The 20,930-nt window shown below is 42.7% G+C and overlaps 1 protein-coding gene across 2 annotated transcripts in view; it reads left to right on the top strand.

Moving 5' to 3' along the window:
- Positions 1-17,090, top strand: part of LOC137359015 (zinc finger protein 235-like) — a 165,265-nt gene extending 148,175 nt beyond the window's left edge. For both annotated transcript variants that reach the window (XR_010971390.1, XR_010971388.1), the window contains exon 3: positions 16,544-17,090. The gene's annotated coding sequence lies outside the window, so the exon portion shown is untranslated. The remainder of the gene's footprint in view (positions 1-16,543) is intronic.
- The last annotated feature ends 3,840 nt before the right edge of the window (positions 17,091-20,930 follow it).

The raw sequence follows: 20,930 nt of genomic DNA, 5'->3' as shown, positions 1-20,930 counted from the left end.
AGTTAGTTAAACATGATTTTCCCTGAAGAAATCCATGCTGGCTTTCCTTAATTAATTCACATTTGTCCATGTGACAATTGATTTTGTCCCAAATTAATTTTTCTAGACGTTTTCCCGCTACCGAAGTTAAACTGACTGACCTGTAGTTTCTGGGCTTAACTTTAAACCCTTTTTTGAACAAGGGTGTAACTTTTGCAATTCTCCAGTCCTCTGTCACCACCCCCAAGTCTAAGGAAGACTGAAAAATTATGGCCATTGCCTCTGTGATTTCCACCCTCACTTTCCTCAGTATCCTTGATGCATCTCAGCTGGTCCTGGTGTTTTATTCACTTTAAGTACAGACAGCCTGTCTAACACTTTCTCTATAACAGTTTTAAACCCAGACCTACCTCCTCTTTCAACATTGCCTGGGTTGTATCTTCTTCCTTGGTAAAGACAGATGTAAAGCATTCATTTAATACCTCAGCTATGCCCTCTGCCACCATGTGTAAATCCCCTTTCTGGTCCCAGATTTACCCCACTCCTCCTTTTACTATTTGTATCCCTATAGAAAACTTTGGGATTTCCCTTAATGCTTTCATTTCTTTTCATGCTCTTTCTGTGCTTCTCTTATTTGCTTTTTCACTTCCCCTCTGGATCTTCTATATTCAGTCACGTTCTCAATAATATTTTCTACCTAGCATCTGTCATAAGCACATTTTTTATCTTAATCTCTATCTCTTTTGTCATTCAGGGAGCTCTGGATTTGTTTGCCCTACTTTTCCCCTTCAAGGGGACATATCTTGACTGTGCCCAAACTATCTCTTCTTTGATGGTCGTCCATTGTCCATCTACCAGTTTTCCTGCCAGCTTTTGACTCCAATTTATTTTCCCCAGCTCCATTCTTACTCCGTTGAAGTTAGCCTTCCTCCAGTTAATTATTCTTACCCTGGATTGCTCTTTGTGCTTTTCCATAGTCAGCCTAAACCTTATGATACAATGATCACTATCCCCTAAATGGTCTCCTACTGATACTTGATCCACTTGGCCCACTTCATTCTCAAGAACCAGGTCTAGCAGTGTCTCCTTTCCAATTGGACAAGCAAGATACTGTTGTAGAAATTTTTCCTGAACACACGCTTGGAACTCTTGCCCCTCACTGGCCTTTACACGACTACTATCCCAGTTGAAAAGCCAAAGGCAGGCTGGAGACAAAGGTGTTTACCCAGTCTAGCTGGAACAATGGATGGCACTCTGATTCACTTATCTGGGATAACGTTAGATAGGGGGTCATCAAATGCCATCAACACCCATTGACTTTGAAAGAGCCAAACCCTCCTACCAAGTATGTTTGAACAGCTTGAGGGGAGCACCTTGAATTTCAAAGACCATTCCAAAAGATTCTCATTCAACCACAAAGAGGTGGTCCTATCACATGACTGCTTGGGACCCTCTGGTGATTTGTGAGTGGTGACTCAGAAGATGGTCAGTAACTGAGATCCAGCAAGAAAGCACCTCTCTCTCTCTTTCCTTCTCTGCATAAGTTCATAGAGGAGTCACGGTTGCAGCTACTAAGCCTCAAGACTACATACCCTTACAGTCAACAACCAGGGGTAATGGATAAAGCCCCTCTTCTGCCTTCTGGATCCAGAGAAGCAAGCCCGAATTGTGCATGTGACCAAGTGAGGACATTAGGATTTCAATTTCAACTAAAGACTCAGTATTTAGATTTCATTTATTATGGACTTTACTCCAACATTCCAACTCTGTTTTTCCCTCTGTAATCTATTTGTGTGTGTGGCTCTTATGTGAATGTGGGCATGGATGCGGAGTGTATTTTAGTAATTTTAACCTTTTTTTTAGAGTGGTAAAGATAATATTCTTACATATTTCTTGTTTAAACTCAAGAAAAACTGTTTGATTGGTTAATTTGCAATTATATATTAGAGAAACAGGAGCAAGTGCTCAATAAGTTAAATCACTGTGTTTAAAAGATTTGTTGTGGTCAAACCAGAGAAGGGGTGAAAGGGGAGCCTGAGACCCCTTCCTCACCTGGTTGTAACAGAAATTTGGGGGTTCGAGTTCAGCATTGTAGCCACAGACAAACGAGAAACTGGAAGTGGGAAACCAAATTGATCGCAGTCAAAAAAAAATTACAAATGGGTTTTCTTGTGGTGTGTTGCTAGAATACTAACATGTCCACATCCAAAGCCAGTACCTTCCCAAGCCAGGGTGAAGTAACTTGGGGGTAAGTTAAAAGCCCTATCTTGGGAAGAGCTGAGGAATGAAGCCGGGCTGTGTGGGATCAGTTTCCGTGCCAAAGCTAAGAAATCTGAAATCCTAAGACTTGTGGCCAACCATCGTTCCCTCGAACCTGTGGAGTCAGAGGCAGGGTTGGTGGTTGAAATTAGACTCAGATCGGGTAACATAAACAAAAATACAATTAGAACAGAGGAGACTCGAAATTCAAAGACAGGGAAAAAGAGAGATAGAAGAAAAAGAGAGAAAGAGAAAGAATTTTCCAGGAGGAGCAGGAGGAAAGGGAGTTACGGCAGCTTGAATTAGCTAGGGGGTGACAGAGTAACCCCAGTGAAAACATGGCCAATATGGAGACTGCACTTAACTCAGGACTGTGTACTGAGCTCTTAAACGTCTCACAATTGATCCAAAGGTTCAATGAGGGAGATGTGGAAGCATTTTTTGTGATTTTTGAAAAGCTTGCAAGACTGACAGCTGGACCCTCCTGCTACAAAGCAAGCTAACATGAAAAGTCCAGGAGGTTTATTCCCTTGTTGCCAGATGAAAGTTTATTAAATTATAAATTGATTAAAAATGCTATCCTTGGGGCATATGAGCTGGTATTGGAAGCCTACTGCCAGAAATTCCAAATCCTCCAGAAACAGGCCCTAGAGTTTAAAAGAAGCAAGCAGCTGGCTTTAAACCACTGTACTTAATGTACAGCCCACATATGAAAACCTTAGAGAGGGGATTCTACTTGAGGAGTTTAAAAACTCTCTCCCTCTTTCTATAAAGACCCATGTGGAGAAACAAAAAGTACATAGAGTGAGGGAAGCTGCAGTTCTGGCTGATGAATTCACTCTCATATACAAATCCATATCCCAGGGAAAAACCTTTCCTGGTCACCCTCACAACTCCAAAAAGGAAAAGAAGTGGGAAAGTGATAGGAGCCCAAACAGTTCTGGGAGCGAGAGAAAAGCAGGGCACACAGAGGGCCCTTCTCAAGCCAAAAAGATAATGCTGAAAGCAGGAGTGAGACCCAGAGACATAAGAACATAACATTGTAACAAGGCAGGTCACCTCAGAGCTGACTATTGGAAACTACGGGGAAAACCTGTAGGGTTAATCAGGGCACGCTCACCCAGTGCAGGAGAAGGGGCCCTGATGGAAAGTACAGCAGAGCAGGCTATGGCTTTAAACACAACAGCAGTAAGATCCAGAGAAAATACTGCTGTGGGTGCAGGAAAATTTAACTGAAGGTTATCAGGATCTTGTATCCAAAGGGAAAGTAACCCCATACCCCTCGAGTGCAGCAAGCAAGCCCATTGTCATATTTAGGGTTACAGGGGCCACCAGACCCCTTCTGCTGGGAAATGGCCTGATCTTTCCCCCAGAAGGTATAGTGAATGTGAGTATGGCGATGAATGGTATCAGAGGGTGGTGTATGCCTGTACCTTTATATTGGGTGCACTTGAAGTGTGACCTAGTTTTGGGACTGGTGACCGTAGGGATTGTCTTTAATTTGTCTGTGGATGGAGTTGACCTGTCTTAGGCAATGATCTGGTGGGGTGAAGGTGGTAGTTTCCCCAGTGGTGAAAGAGAGACTGAAGGAGGTTAGAGAGACAGGGCAGAGGCAGGAGATGGTCCCCTACATTTCCCCTGATTATGTAGTGACTCGGGCCATGGCCAAACCAGCTCCCTCAGAGGAGACTGAACTGGTCCTGCAGATAGATGACCCGGCTGTGTCGTTGTCTGAAACTCTCTTTGGGGAGTTAGAGGACTGAGGGAATGGGTTAAATGAATCTTCCCTCGTTGAGGCTCAGTATTAAGGAAGTTAGCACAGGCTGTCCAAATGAAAACTGAAGCAGAGGGAGTCCCTGATTGCTACTATGTAAAGAATGAGGTGCTGATGAGGAAATGGAGCTCTCCTCACAGACCTGCGGACAAAGAGTGAACAGTGATTCACCAGTTAGTGGTGTTGCCGAGGTACTGCAGAGAAATATTAAGAATGACCCATGAGCTTACAATGGCTGTACATGTCGGTGTATGAAATACCAAAGCCCACACAAGAGAGCAGATTGACTGGCCAAAACTCTACAAAGATGTGGTGGAGTTCTGTAAAACTTGTCACATGTGCCAAGTTTTGAGGAAGCCCCAATCTGCAGTAAAATCTGCACCCCTAATTCCTGTACCGGCTTTTGGGGAACCCTCCAGCAGAGGGCTGGTGAATAGTTAGGGACCCCTGGTGAAAACAAAAGGGGACAGACAAGCACATGTCTGGCACACAGTTAGGGAGGAATGGAACAAAAAGGGCAGTGAGGACACATTAAAGGAGGATCCCCAAATGGAACCACCTACTGTCCAGTCAGCAACCCTGACATGTTGAAAAAATTAGACCACATACCCTCCTATATAAATGCAGACAAAAGGAGCACCCTACCAGGGCTGCTGACAGCATTTGCAAAAACATGCAGGGACAAAGAAAGTCACCAAAAGGGCAGAGAAATAGTGAGGGTGACGCCTCACCTAGTCGAAGTGCCACCATGGAGTCCAGTGGAATCTGGACAGATACATGTGAGCAGGAATATGGGAGGACATGGGAGAGGTTAACAAATAGGCCCTCCTCACAGTAAAGAGAAAAGGGGAACATAAATGCCCTAAAGTGAGCAGCACTTGTACGACTCACCAGAATACTCAAAGTGAGGTCAGGGTGAATCTACCCATAGCAGACTCCAATGATCAGAGCTCAAGGCCAGAGATAATTAATCCAACAATCTGACTTCAGACTCCAGTAAGAACAAAGGCCCAGAGGAAATCTCAGACACCTCACAGGACTTTAAGACCAATTTATTACCCACTACTACCATGGGGAGGGAAATTCGCAAGGTACTGGAACCTGAAATGTTAGAACAACGTGTTGCAGAAACAGCAGCTATGTGGTTAAAGCTTGTGCATAAAGAAGAACGTACCCTAGACAATTATGGAAATTTGCAGACATCAAGCTTCCCCAACAACCACAAGTTTATTGAGATGCCCATTCCCAGCTTATTACAAATTGGTACAAAAGAAACTTTCAACCCATTGGACAACCCCTAACCATCTCAGACCCACCTCAAGGGAAAGGGCATATTAAATCAACACTACTGCTGCAGAGAAAAAGACAAGCTGCAAAAACTTTTAAGATTTCTGAGTGGATGAGAGTGAATGAAAAATTGCATGTGTATTTTCCTGTGTTTTCTTTTTAACTCCTCTAATGAAATGCTCCCATTGTCACATTTCATTCGGCATGGTACGGAGGTATGACGGAAACCCTGCATTCCACATGGAAATATTAATTTCGGCATATGGAACTTTGCCTGAGACTTTTTACTGAGACTGTTACAAATAACTTTAAAAAAAAAACAGAACAGCGAGCAGCCAAGATGGCCGCACACAATTTGCACATGAAAAGCCAAAGGCAGGCTGGAGACAAAGGTGATTACCCAGTCTAGTCAGAACAATGGAGTGCTCTCAGATTTACTTATCTGGGATAGCCTTAAATGTGGGTCGACAAATGCCATCGACACCCATTGACTTTGAAAGAGCCAACCCCACCCATCCCCCACACCAAGTATGTTTATAGCGTCTTGGAGTCATTTACAGCACAGAAGGAGGCCATTCAGCCCATCAAGCTGACGTTGGTTCTCCATGGAGCTATTAAGTCAGTCCCATTCCCCGCTTAATCCCCATAGCCCTGCAAGTCTATTTCCTTGAAGTTTCCATCCAATTTCCTTTGAAGCCATGAATTGTCTCCACTTCCACCACAATTGTGGGCAGCGAGTTTCAGGTCAGTACCACCCACTGTGTAAAAAAATGTCTTTGTTATATTCCCCCTGCATCTCTTGCCCAAAACCCATAATCTGTGCCTCCTGGTCCTTGTACCATTAGATAATAGTAACAGTGTTTCCTTACCAGTACATTTCTATATATTCCTATAGGGAAGATGGTGGTGTGGGAGTAATGTCACTGGACTAGTAAATCCAGAGGCTCAGGCTAATGCGATGGGGACATAGCTTCAAATACCACCATAACAGCTAGTATCATTTAAATGCAAATTATTAATAAAAAAAACTGGAATTGAAAGATAGTTTCAGTAATAGTACCATGAAACTATCATCAATTGTTATAAAAAACCATCTGGTTCATTAATTGTCTAGCTAACAGGAAACAGATGGTAGGCATAAATGAGTCATTTTGTGTTGGTAAGATGTAACGAGTGGTGTGTCACAGGGATCAGTGCTGGGGTCTCAACCTTTTACAATTTATATCAATGACTTGGATGAAGGGATTGAAGAGATGGTTGCTAAATTTGCTGATGAGACAAAGATAAGTTGTGAAGAGGACATAGTTTGAACAGCTTGAGGAGAGTGCCTTGAATTTCAAAGACCATTCCAGAAGATTCTCATTCAAACACAAAGAGGTGGTCCTATCACATGACTGCTTGGGCCCTTCTGGAGATTTGTGAGTGGTGACTCAGAGGATTGTCAGTAACAGATCCAGCAAGAAAGCAACTCTCTCTCTCTCTCTCTCTCAGCAGTAAGTTCATAGAAGAGTTATGGTTGCAGCTACTAAGCCTCAAAACTACAGATCCTTACAGTCAACAACCCAGGGTGATGGATAAAGCCCCTCTTCTGCCTTCTGGATCCAGAGAAGCAAGCCCGAATTGTGCACGTGACCAAGTGAGGACTTCAGGACTTTAATTTCAACCAAAGGCACTGAGACTCAGTATCTAAATTCCATTGATTATGGACTGTATTCCAACATCCCAACTCTGTTTTTCCCTCTGTAATTTATTTGAGTGTGTGTGTGGCTCTTATGTGAATGTGGGCATGGATGCGTAGTGTATTTTAGTAATTTTAACCATTTCTTAGAGTCATAAGGTTAATAAACTTACATATTTCTTGTTTAAACTCAAGAAAACATGTTTGAATGGTTCAATTGCAATTACATTAGGGAACAGGAGCAAGTGCTCACTGAGGTGATAAGTTGAATCACTGTGTTTAAAAGATAAACCTTGTTGTGGTCAAACCAGAGAAGGGGCGAAAGGGGAGCCTGAAACCTATTCCTCACCTGGTCGTAACACCCTTATTTTGAAACTGTGTCCCCTAGTTCTAGATTCCCCCACAAAGGGAAACATCATCTCATCATCTACCCTGTCAAGCTCCCTCAGAAGTTTATATGCTTCAAGAAGATAATTCTTCTAAATTCCAATGAGTATAATCTCAATCTGCTCAATCTTGCCTCAGAAAACAACTCCTTCATCCCAGGAAACAATCTAGTGAACTGTCTCTGAACTGCTTCCAATGCAAGTATATCCCTCCATAAATAAGGAGACCAAAACTGTACACAGTACACTTGGTGCAGTCTCACTAATACCCTGTAAAGTTCCAGCAAGACTTCCATCCGGAGATCCGAGACAGAACACTGGTTGGGAGACGGGAGCAGGCAGGCTTTATGGCCGGGGGTGCGGGTGGTGCAGGGTGGGGGGGGAGGGAACGGGGTGGGGGGCACGGGTGGAGGGGATGGTAGGAAGGGGTTGATGGTTCATGGTTCTAAACTTTGTGGAGAGGTGGGGGGAAGGTTGGGATTGCGAGGTTAGTTTTCTTTTGAGGGAGAAGGCAATTAATGGATTAATTAGTCATTATGAAGGTGGGAGAGGGGATTGAAAGTTTGAATAAATTTTTCATTTCAATTTTATCGGTCCTGTTACTTCAAATATTTATATTTAAATGAAGGGCTGAAAGCCCTTTAAAAATGGCGCCAATGTCGGCACAGTGGCGCCGGTCTCCGTTACCAGGGACAGACAGCCCGCCCCCTCTGTGTCATCGGGGGTGGGTGATCTGCCCTGATCATGTAAATAAGGCGTTGCGCTAAACAGCTAAACATGGTGGCTCTGCGGAGTGATTCTCACACATATTCCCCGCCAGATTTGAACCTCACCACTGAGATTGGCGGCAAGCTGGAAAAATTCAGTCCTTTATATCTTCCTCACAACTTGCTTCTCCTACCTATCTTTGTATCGTCCACACATTTGGCTGCAACACACTCTGTCCTTTCATCCAAATCATTAATATAGATTGTAAATAGTTGAGGTCTCAGCACTGATCCCTGTGGCACTCCACTGGTTAGTTTGCCAACCTGAAAATGATCTATTTATTCCAACTCTGTTTCCTGTTAGTTAGCCAATCCTCTATCCAAGCTAATACATTACTGCCAAAACCATGAACTCTTCTTGTACAGTAACATTTCATGTGACACTTTATCAAATACACTACAGCTGCTGGTTTCCCTTTATCAACCCTGCTTGTTACATCCTCAAAGAATGGTAATAAATTTGTCAAATATTTGTCTTTCATTAAACCATGTTGACTCTGTCTGATTGCATTATCATTTTCTAAATGGCCTGCTACTACTTCCTTAATAATGGAATCTAGCATTTTCCCAATTTCAGAAGTTGGGCTAACTGGCTGATAGTTTCCTACTTCCTGTCACCACTGTCAAGGAACAGTATTTTTTCTCCTTTGTTTGAAACAGTGTGCCTTTAAGATTCTATTAAAAACAATGTATCTTTAAGACAGAGAGAGAAGTTTTAGATTTCTGAGCACAGCGTACCACTGCTGCACTTGTTACCGAAGCAACCAGAGGAAAGCGAGGAGGTCACATGGTGTAATGTTTCAATTTAACTGTATGGAAAAACTAGCTGAAACCTGTTTAGAGATACACCAAAGAAGCAAGCTTGCTGGTGGGAAGAGCTGTTTATTTCTCTCCACAGAAATTCTACAATGAGTTACAGGCCATGTTAATTGCCTAAGGAGGAAAAAAACCCTTTGAAGAGACCATTGTATTGCTGGAGGTAGCAAATTCCTTTTCTTTACTTCCAATCCAAGAAGTCTTTGCTTCCAAATTTAATCTCTCTTGTCTGATTGTGTTTGCTGGAATTCACAGTAAAGTTTCAACTGAGAGTCAGTTTTAAAATCTGAGTGGACCCATTACTATACTCCTTGTTTAAATAACAGTTTAAGACCGCTGCAACCAAACTGCTTTGAATGCCTATCTATTGAAGGACTATTTCATCAAATCTGTGCGGAGACTTGGAGTGGCATTTGATTATTTTTACAATAGGTTACCTCACTCATCAGGAACATAACCCACAAAGACTAACAACCCAGTTAATGATTTATTCTTAAGAAGCAGCTAATTTTTGAAACAAAGTGATTCCTGACAACCCAGCTGGCCATTGATGTCATCATGCTGCGCCAAGGTGTGCACTTGCGCAGACGGGCTCCTGCTCTCTGCGCATACGCTGTATTCCGACTTGCCAGGACTGGTTAGCACATGCGCCGATGATGTCATCGTGTGATGTGTGCATCTTTGGGCAACGCACCTAGTCAGCCTCTGCGCATGCGCTTTACGCGTACAGCATTGTAACGCTAACGTATTCACCCATGTGTCAAGCTCCGCTCCCCCCCTCGCTGCTCTCTCTGACCGCTCCGCCCTTTCGGCCGCTCCGCTCCTCCTCTCCCCCGTCATCGGCCCGGTCCGTTGCCCCACCCGGCCCCAGCCTGCTCTGCTCCCCCACCAACTGTCCCCGGCCTGCTCCGCTCTGCTCCCCCCCCAGCCCCAGCCTGCTTCGTTCCGCTCCCCCCCCATCCCCAGCCCACTCCGCTCGTCCCCCCCACGTCCCTAGCCCGCTCGCTCGCTTTCTCCCTGCCGCCATTGTGTGCTGCCATGTGTTTAGGTCAGGTTGCCTTTGTGTGATTATTTGAGCAGCGCCATCTTTAGTCCTGGCAGCTGCCTGAAGTCGCAGACTGTGACGTTTTGGTGGCACATGTTGCATTTGTGCATGTGCTGCTGCAGTGCCACTTAGTGGTAGCATTTTCAGCAAACGCAGCCTTTTTAAAAACATCATTTTAAAAAACGGTTAACCATTGATTTTTGAGTGTATGTGTATGAATGGGGAGTTAGGTTAAAATATGAAGTAATAAGGTCTTTCAACATAGGTTTATCTTAATAGCGTTTAAGATTTAGTTTGAACAAATAGTTAATTTGTTGTTGTCTAATGATACCTGGTTTGGTCTGTTTTATTCTGGGGTTTACTAGAGTGTTTAATTTGGCAGTATTTCCAGTTAGGTGGGAAAACATTAAATAATATGCTGCCACCTCTGGAGTCATGGGACTGAAGTGACAGTGCATTGCTCCTGCCTCGGTCGGAACATGTTAATTGGGCGTCCCATTCAGGATCAGATTAATTGGGGGCGCGTGGTTGGAATCATATTAATTGCTCATTTCTGGGATAACGTATAAATTGGGGGTCTTGCGTCTGGCATCATATTAATTGCTCTCGCCTTTGGAATCATATTAATTGGGGTGTTTGATTGTTGGGATCCAAATCAGAACACACATGCTAGAAAAGTGAAAGTGAAACTGAGACAGAAGAATAAAAAGAGAAGCCTTTATGTTCAGCTGCTGCAGTCTTTGTCTATCTCCACCTCATATTCTATTCTAAAGGTGACAAAATCTCACTCAAGTCCCGAGGACATCACACAGTTCAAGACCCCAAACACTCCTTTCAGGTGAAAGAACAATTTACATGTACTCCTTTCAATTTAATATACAGTATTTACTGCTCTACACGGGGGAGATAAACATAGATTGGGTGACTGTTTTGTGGAACACCTCTGTTCAATCCTATTTCAAAGTCTGGCAGGCCTAAATTGGATTGGCCCCCAAAATTGAATGGATAACATTGCAACTATTGATGTGATGCAGCCAGCACACTGACTTGGTGCTGCATGTTCATTTCCATGATTGTGGTGTTCAGTCCAGCTCTGAACGTATTGGCGAGTGGCTGCACAACTCAACAGGGAGCACTAGGGGGTGGTTGTGCAAGGCTACCACCATTGAAAGCTAGCCTGCACTACTTAAAACCAGACTGCACTGTTCAAAAGGGAGGTGCATTCTGGCTGCAGCAGATGCTGGAAGTAGCGGAGAAAGAGAGTCTGACCAGCAAAAAGAGTGACTGATGGTGCAAAAGGGGAGAGAGAATGTTGCCGGGTTCTCTGAAACAGCTAATGAGGTCTTGGTGTGGGACGCTGACAGGAGGTGAGAGGTCACCTATCCACAGGGGGCCCTGCAGACAGACACTGCTAATAGATTGGGAGCAGGGACAGACACTGCTAATGCAATGGGAGCAATGGGAGACATGATGTGATACAGAACCAGTTCATACACCAAAGGGGCAAGAACACTACTTACCAAAAGAAGAGCGCCATGGACAATTAAAGAAACAACATCAAATTGAATGAAAAAAGCACAGAAAAATGCAAATAGTATATCCTGGCGAATATGAAAGGCACAAAGAGCAGCAAAGGTTGACAATACAGGTAGTAATAGCTACAAAAAGGAAGCATGAAGCACAGTGGCGCAGTGGTTAGCACAGCAGCCTGACAGCTCCAGCGACCCGGGTTCAATTCCGGGTACTGCCTGTGTGGAGTTTGCAAGTTCTCCCTGTGTCTGTGTGGGTTTCCTCCGGGTGCTCCGGTTTCCTCCCACATGCCAAAGACTTGCAGGTTGATAGGTAAATTGGCCATTATGAATTGCCCCTAGTATAAGTAGGTGGTAGGGAAATATAGGGACAGGTGGGGGTGTGGTAGGAATATGGAATTAGTGTAGGATTAGTATAAATGGGTGGTTGATGGTCGGCACAGACTCGGTGAGCCGAAGGGCCTATTTCAGTGCTGTATCTCTAAACTAAGCTAAAAAGCTTTTGGGGCAAAAAGGGTGGTCAAAACCAATGTGGACCCCTTGAAAATTGATTACAATGATGTTGTCAATGATAATAAGGCAATGGCAGGCATGTGGAATAATGTCTTTGTGTCAGTGTTTACAGTAGAGGAGGAGATCAGCATGCAGGAAATCCCAAGGAAACTAACATTGAATCAGGGACAGGGGATCACCCAAATTAACGTAAGTAAAATAACAGTAATGGAGAAATTAATGGCACTAAAGAGTGACAAATACCCAGGATGGTTTCCATCCCAGAGTTTTAAAGGGAGGTAGGTCAGAACATTTGTCACAGAACTTTTTTTTCTCTCCTTTGATTAAAACAGTGTGGCTTTAAGACTCTGTTTAAAAACAGTGTGCCTTTAAAAACTAAGAGGCACAGTGTGCCAACTGCACCTGCTTCCTGGGCGACAGCAGGGAAGAGAGGTCACGTGGTGTACTGTAACTTTTAACTGTGTGTAAAAACCAGCTAAAACCAGTTTGAACTGGAGAGACAGGCAAAGCATACTTGCTTTGAAGGAAAAGACTTCTCTCAACAGAACTTCTACAGTGAGCTACAGGCTATGTTAATTGCCTAAGGAGAAAAATTACCTTTGAAGAGAACACTTGTATTTCTGGAGGTAGCAAAATTCCTTTTCTTTACCTTCAATCTAAGAAGTATTTGCTTCAAGATTGCTTCTCTCTTGAGTGATTTTGTTTTCTAGAATTCACAGTAAAGTTTCGACTGAAAGGCTGCCAAATTTAAAATCCAAATATAGACCTGTCATTATACTCCAAGTTGAAAGAACTATGAGATGCCTGCTGCAGCCGAAGTGCTTTGAACGCCTATCAAGTAAAGACTGTTCATCGAATTATCCTGGAGACTTTGAGTGGCATCTGATTGTTCTAATCTGGACACCTCATCAACCAGGAATGTAACTCACAAACCAGTAATTCATTTATTCTTCAGAAACAGCTAATTTTTAAAACACGATTTTTAAAAAACCAGTTAACTGTTGATTTTTGAGTATATGTGTGTGGATGGGGGAGTGAGAATATGTAAGAAGTTATAAGGTCTTTAGATATACATTTATCTTAATAGTGTTTAAGATTTAGTTAATTTGTTGTTGCTTAGAGATACCTGGTTTGGTCTGTTTTATTCTGGAGGTTATTAAAGTGTTTAATTTGGCGAATTTCCGGTCGGTGGGAAAATGTTAATAATATGCTACGACCTGTATAATATTGGGATTGAATTGAGAGTGCATTACTCCCACCTATGTCGTAACACATTGCAGAAGCCCGAACAGTATTCTTTCAAAATTCTCTTGATTCGGGAACTGTTCCATTAGATTGGAAAACTGTTCATGTAACTCCCCTGTTTAAGAAATATGAGAGAGGGAAACCAAGGAATTATAGACCAGTTAGCCGAACATCGATTGTCAGGAAATTGTTAAAAGTCTATAATAAGGGTAGAGGGCCTGAACACTTTGAAAATTTTCAGCTGACTAGAGAGAGCCAGCATGGATTTATAAAGGGTAGGTTATGCCTGATGAATCTAATTGAATTTTTTGAAATGGTGACTAATGTAATGGACAGGGAAATGTCTATGGATGTTATTTATATGGACGTCCAGAAGGCATTTGATAAGATCCCTCATAAATGACTGCTAGCTAAAGGAGAAACTCATGCAAGTGAAGGCAGGTTATTGGCCTGGTTAGGAAATTGGCTAAGTGGCGGTGAGAGAGTGAGCAGGGATAATGGGCAGATACTTGAATTGGCAGCATGTGACTAGTGACGTCCCACAGGGATTTGTGTTGGGGCCTCAACTATTCACCATATTAATTACCAAGTTAGATGATGGGATAGAAAGCTACATATCTGGGCAGCACAGTGGCGCAGTGGTTAGCACCGCAGCCTCACAGCTCCAGCGACCCGGGTTCAATTCTGGGTACTGCCTGTGTGGAGTTTGCAAGTTCTCCCTGTGGGTTTTCGCCGGGTGCTCCGGTTTCCTCCCACAGCCAAAGACTTGCAGGTTGATAGGTAAATTGGCCATTATAAGTTGCCCCTAGTATAGGTAGGGGAATTGAGGGAAGGTGGGGATGTGGTAGGAATATGGAATTAATGTAGGATTAATGGGTGGTTGATGGCCGGTACAGACTCGACGGGCCGAAGGGCCTGTTTCAGTGCTGTATCTCTAAATAAATAAATATCTGAATTTGCTGATGATACAAAGTTAGACAGCATTGTAAGTAGTGTAGATGGAAGCAGAGAATTACATAGAGATGTTGATAGATTAAATCAGTTGCTATTAAAGCGTGTAATAAATGGACACTTGGATTATGATCTGATTGAGCATAGTCGACATGGATTTATGAATGGGAAATCATGTTTGACAAACCTGTTGGAATTTTTTGAGGATGTTACTAACAGAATTGATAAAGGGGGGTTGGTGGACATGGTATACTTGGATTGTCAGAAGGCTTTTGATAAACTCCCTCACAGGAGGTTGGTTAGCAAAATTAAAGAACATGGGATAGGAGGTAAGATACTGGCATGGATTAATGATCGGTTAACAGGCAGAAAGCAGAGAGTAGGAATAAATGGGTCATTCGTGCGTTGGCAGGCTGTGATGAGTGGGGTAATGCAGGGATCAGTGCTTGGGCCCCAGCTGTTCACAATGTATATCAATGATTTGGATGTGGGGACCAAATGTAGCATTTCCAAGTTCACAGATGATACAAAACTAAGTGGGAATGTTGTGAGCAAGATGCAAAGCGGCTTCAAGGGGATTTGGACAGACTTAGTGAGTGGGCAAGAATGTGGCAGATGGAATATAATGGGGAAAAATGTGAGGTTTTCCCCTTTGGTAGGAGGAATAGATGTGCAGAGATATACAAAGGGACCTGGGAGTCCTTGTTAATAAGTCACTGAAAGCTAACATGCAAGTGCAGCAAGCAATTAAGAAGACAAATGGTATGTTGGCCTTCATTGCAAAAGGATTTGAGTACGGGGGTAGTGAAATCTTTCTTCAATTGTATAGAACCTTGGTTAGACTGCACCTGGAGTACTGTGTGCAGTTTTGTTCCCCTTACCTTAGGAAGGATATTATTGCCATAGAGGGAGTGCAACGAAGGTTCATCAGACTTGTTCCCGGGATGGCGAGACTGTCCGATGAAGTGAGATTGGGGAAACTGGGCCTGTATTCTGTAGAGTTTCGAAGAGTGGAAGTGATCTCATTGAAACTTACAAAATACTTAAAGGGATAGACAGGGTAGATGCAGCTAAGATGTTTCTCCTGATTGGGGAGTCTAGAACCAGGGGACACAATTTCAGAATAAAGGGGAAGCCACTTAAGACAGAGATGAGGAGAAATGTCTTTACTCAGAGGGTTGTGAATCTTTGGAATTCTCTCCCCCAGAGGGCTGTGGAAGCTCAGTCATTGAGTATGTTTAAAGCAGTGATTGACAGATTTCTAAATACAAATGACATAAAGCGATATGAGGATAGTGTGGGAGAAAAGCATTGAAGTGGAAGATCAGCCATGATCGTATTGAATGGCAGGGCAGGCTCGATGGGCTGAATGGCCTACTCCTGCTCCATTGTTCCTATGTTTCTATGTTGCTAAATGAATGGGCAAAACTGGCCAATCGATTTCAATGTAAGCAAATATGAGGTCATCCACTTCGGACCCAATAAGGATTGAACAGGGTACTTTCTAAATGGTAAATGGCTAGAAACAGTGGCGGTCCAAAGAGACTTGTGGGTCCAGCTACATAGATCATTAAAATATCATGAAAAGGTCGAGAATATAATTAGAAAGGCTAATGGAATGCTGGTCTTTAAATCTAGAGGAATAGAATACAAGGTGGCCAGAAGTCATGCTTCAGCTATACAAAGCCTTGGCTAGGCCACACCTAAAGTACTGTGAGGAATTCTGGGCACCATGCCTAAGGAAGGATATATTGACTTTGGAGGGAGTGCAGTGTAGATTTACCAGAATGATGCCTGGACTCCAAGGATTAAATTACGAGGAGAGATTACACAAACTAGAGTTGCATTCCCTTGAAGTTAGAAGGTTAAGTGGTGACTAGATTGAGGTTTACAAGATATTAAGGATATCAGATAGGGTCGATGGAGAGAAACTATTTCTGATGTCTGGGGAGTCTAGGGCTAGAGGGCATAGTCTAAAGATTAAAGCCAGACCTGATGGAAGTAAAATTAGGAAATGCTTCCATACACAAAAGGCTTTAGAAACTGGAACACTTTTCCACAAATATGTTACGATCCCATTAGAGAACAGTAAATTTTTAAAAGAAAAATTCCAAACTCCCAGTTATTAACTGAAAGAATTACATCACAAGATTTCATGTTTTAAACAAAAACCTTTACTGTACAAGAGTTAAACAAAGCAAACGCTAACTTAACACTACAGTTTGTAATTACTTAAAATGTAAATTCAATATCTCAATAGAATACTCCCCTGTTTGACTTTGACTTCCAACCAAGATTCCCTTATATTTTACAGGATCTTGAGGGTTCCTTCACTTCTCCTGGGATGAATCCAAGGCATACTGCAGCTTTCAGGAATTCACTTGGATTCCTTCAGTGTTACAGCTATCCTCCGAGGATGAGATCTCTTGGGGGTTCTTCCACTAGCCTCCAGCAAGGCAAACCTTTCAACTCGCCTTCAACACCTCAAAATTGTGGAATCCCAGCTCAAGCATGGGCCTCACTGGTACACTTGTATTGTGACTGAGAATGAGAAATCACCCTTGGCTACTCCTAGTCCATTACTACTGGGTCCAGGTGCTTCCAAACACCAACTGATGGCAGCTTTCTCTCTCTCCCTCTCTGCTTCACAAAACACCAACTGACTCTTTGTGAGAAATTAGACATAAAGCACAAGACCAAAAGGGCATCTCCTTGCATAATCTATCTCCATAGCAATGGTGTTCACCTGGGATGTACCAGAAAGAAATTTAAACTAATTTAACTTTTCGCTTCAGAACAAAACCTTTGATTCTGCATCTACATGAATAATTCATGTTACTAATAAAGACAGGGCAATTCTCTTCAGACTTAACGTCTTTAGTTTTCCAACTAAACATGCCCACCTGCTGTTTAATGGACTGCACCCTCTAATTCTGACCCTGTAAGTGCCTTTGAAAGGCAAATACCTTGGGTAGTCTGGCAACTTCTGAATTTCAGCGTTTCAAGGACCTTACACTAAAAAAATTGAATTCTCAAACTAAACGTTACCTCTAGAAAATATTAACAAACCATGAAACTAGATGATTGTAGCAAATGGCAGTTGATGCTTAATCAACTGTTAATTGTAAACTGAGATGAGTAGATTTCTGTTAACCAAAGGTATTAAGAGATATGGGCTGGAGGTGGGTTTATGGGCTTAGGTCGCCAATGAGTCATGATCTTATTGAATGGATTACTCCTGTTCCTATAGTCATCAGAACTTCTGACCTCCAATTCTGCCCATCTCAGCAGCAACAGACTGGTGTAAAGGCATACATGGGTCTATAATTCATTCTCCCATTGTACTGTGCCCATCTCAGTAGCAACAGACTGATGCAAATGGGATGCAACTGCTTATCTTCCCTTCCTGCCCAAACTGGCACTAACAAACTAATTGGAGGTTAAGGGTTCAATAGCTCTAATCGCAGAGAACATGTATCTAAGTTTAGTCCACTTTTTGTTTGCAAAATCTACTGTAAATAGCCATGAAGGTACTTAATGCTCCAGTCTCGCAAAAAAGTTGCAGATTTACAACTGCCCTGGCAGCATATTTCTTATATTCTCAAAAGACTACAATGATTAACTCCTATGTGAAGGCAGACTCAGTATGGTACCAATTCTCAGCCCAATGCCTTGAGCTGACAGTCTGGGAGCTGCTCCATGTTCATTTCTCTGCCAGTACATTTCCCTCTATAAGTTTGTGATGGGTGTATTCTCCAGTGCTCTCTCTCCTCAAACGCAACCTCATGAGAATAGTATTAGACTAATAAGCCAGAGATCATGGGTTCAATCCCAGTATGGAAAATTGGAGCATTCAATAGAACCAAATAAAATGACCATGAGAGCTGGGTGACAGATCTGAGTGAAACCTATCAAACTGGATCACAACCAGTAAAAACTCAGAATTTGATAATGGAGGAATAAAGGAAGAATTCATCAGATTGCAATTTATCTTGGTCATTTAGATCACAACTTAAAAAAAAACTGGGAGGTCAGTAGCTGTTAACAGGCAATTAGCTGTATCTGTTTACTAGAGTAGATGATAAATGTTATGTGTGAGAAACTGATTAAGCAGTTGTAACTGGCTTGAATCGTAAAAGATATATATTAGGCACTTGTATACAAAAGCACAGAAACCGAGCTGGGTGGGTTACAAACAGTGGAAGCTGAGAATGGCGCGATTGCAGGAATTTGGTGAGAGTAGGAATTTGGTGGAGAGGAGGAAGACGTTTTCTCACGACCAAAACAAAAGGAGAGAAGGTGCAGAATCTGAGGATTCAATATAAATATCTAATATTTAGGTTTTCGGTGGTTCTCGCTAAGCTTGAGTAAATAATTAGTAAAAGCAAAATACTGCAGATGCTGGAAATCTGAAATAAAAACAAGAAATGCTGGGAACACTCAACAGGTCTGGCAGCATCTGTGGACAGAGAAGTAGAGTTAACATTTCAGGTGAGTGACCCGGACCTGAAACATTAACTCTGCTTCTCTCTCCACAGATGCTGCTAGACCTGCTGAGTGTTCTCAGCATTTCTTGTAAATAATTAGTGTTTGGTTAGGTGTTTAGTTTAGTTTTAGTTTAGAGATACAGCACTGAAACAGGCCCTTCGGCCCACCGAGTCTGTGCCGACCATCAACCACCCATTTATACTAATCCTACACTAATTCCATATTCCTACCACATCCCCGCCTGTCCCTATATTCCCCTACCACCTACCTATACTAGGGGCAATTTATAATGGCCAATTTACCTATCAACCTGCAAGTCTTTGGCATGTGATTGGCAGTGATTGTGTTCAGAGCCGAGAGAGGGAGGAATTTCTGAAGTGTTTTCAGGAAAACCTTCTTGATCAGTATGTTTCCTGCCAAATGAGGAAGAAGGCATTTCTGGATCCAGTCCTGGGGAATGAAGTGAGTCATGTGGAGAATGTCACTGTTGAGGAGCATCTTAGGTAGAGTGATCATCGTATCATAAGGTTTAGATTAGTTATGGAGAAGGACATGGAGTAATGTAGAATAAAAGTAGATAACTGGAGGAAGGTTAATTTCAGTGAATTGAAGAGTGGTCGGGCCCGGGTAAATCGGAGTCAATGACTGGCAGGCAGAAATGTAATTGAGCAATAGGCAGAGTTTAAAGTGGAGCTGTTTCGGGTGCAGTCAAGGTACATTCCCACAAGGAGAATGGGAGGCCAATCAAAGTCAGAGCTGCCTGGATGATGAAGGAATTAGAGAATAGGATGAAGCAGAAAAAAGGGACAAATGACAGATGCCAGGTGTTAATACAAGTAGAACCAGGCTGAATGCAAAACATACAGAAGAGAAACAAAGGAGGAAATAAGAGGAGCAAAGAGATAGCATGAGAATAGATTGGAAGCTAACATAAAAGGGAATCCAAAGGTCTTCTATAGGCTTATTATCAGGAAAAGTGTTGTCAGAGTATTGATGGGGCTGATTAAGGACCAAATGGAGATCTATTGATGGAAGCAGCAGGCGAGGTACCAAATAAATACTTTACATTGATGTTTACCAGGGAAGTGGACTTTGGCAAATCTACGGTAAACAAGGAGGCTGCTGGGATACTGGATGCGATAAAAATAAAGAGAAAGTACTAGAAAGGCTGGCAGTACTTAAAGTGGATAAGTCACCTGGTCCAGATGGAGTGTATCTGAGGATGTTGAAGGAAGTAAGGATGGAAATTGCAGAGGTACTGGCCACAATCTTCCAATCCTCCTCATTGTGGGGGTGATGCCAAAGGACTGGAGAAATTCAAATATTTCAAAGTTGTTCAAAAAAGGAGAGAAGGATAAATCTGACAATTACAGGCTGCTTGGTTTAACATTGAGGGTGGGAAAGCTTTTGGAAACAAAAATCGGGGGTGGTGTGTGTGAAATTACAGTCACTTGGATAAGCATGGTCTCAAAAGGGAAAGTCAGCATGGATTTGTCATTGGATTGAAGTGTTTTGATGAATCAATGAAAATGGTGGATGAGGGTATTGCAGTTGATGGGATTTATAAGTAGATAGACTTTCAAAAGGTGTTTCATAAGGTACTACATAATATTGTTGTCATCAAGAATTGAAGCTCATGAGATAAATAGGCAGTAGAAGCATGGATATAGAGCAGAGTTGTGGTGACTGGCTGTTTCTTAGACTGGCGGGAGGTATACAGTGGTGCTTCTCAGGGTGGAAGAGTCGGAGAACTCTCGGTGGGCTGAATGCTCTCCTTTTGTGCTGTACTATTCTAATTCTATGAAAGTTGTGGATTGTGGTTCACTAACATCCTATTAGGGAAGTGAACCTGTCTTCCTACACAATCTGTCAACGTGTGGCCCCATTCTCAAACAATGGCTTCTCTTTCCACTCCCATACCGTCACCCTTCAAGGATCTATGCTTGGCCCTCCCCTCTTCCTCATCTATCTGCTGTCTCTTGGCGTGACATCCACAGCCTTTTCTGCCTTTGTTCCACCATCGGCAGCCGTTTGTGCACAACACTCTGGAATTCCCTCCACACCTCCTCTTTTCAGATGCATCTTTTAGACCCTGCCTAATATCACCTCCTTCATGTTTGATGTCAACTTTTTGATGACGCCTCTGTGAAGCACCTCAGGATGGTAGAGGCACAATATAAATGCAAGTTGTTCAGCAAGTTTGGGGGCGACTT

The sequence above is a fragment of the Heterodontus francisci genome, unplaced genomic scaffold, assembly GCF_036365525.1.
Source record: "Heterodontus francisci isolate sHetFra1 unplaced genomic scaffold, sHetFra1.hap1 HAP1_SCAFFOLD_615, whole genome shotgun sequence".
Taxonomy (NCBI): Eukaryota; Metazoa; Chordata; class Chondrichthyes; order Heterodontiformes; family Heterodontidae; genus Heterodontus; species Heterodontus francisci.
The sequence above is the reverse complement of the archived record's forward strand: the minus strand, read 5'-3'. Positions and strand labels throughout refer to the sequence as shown.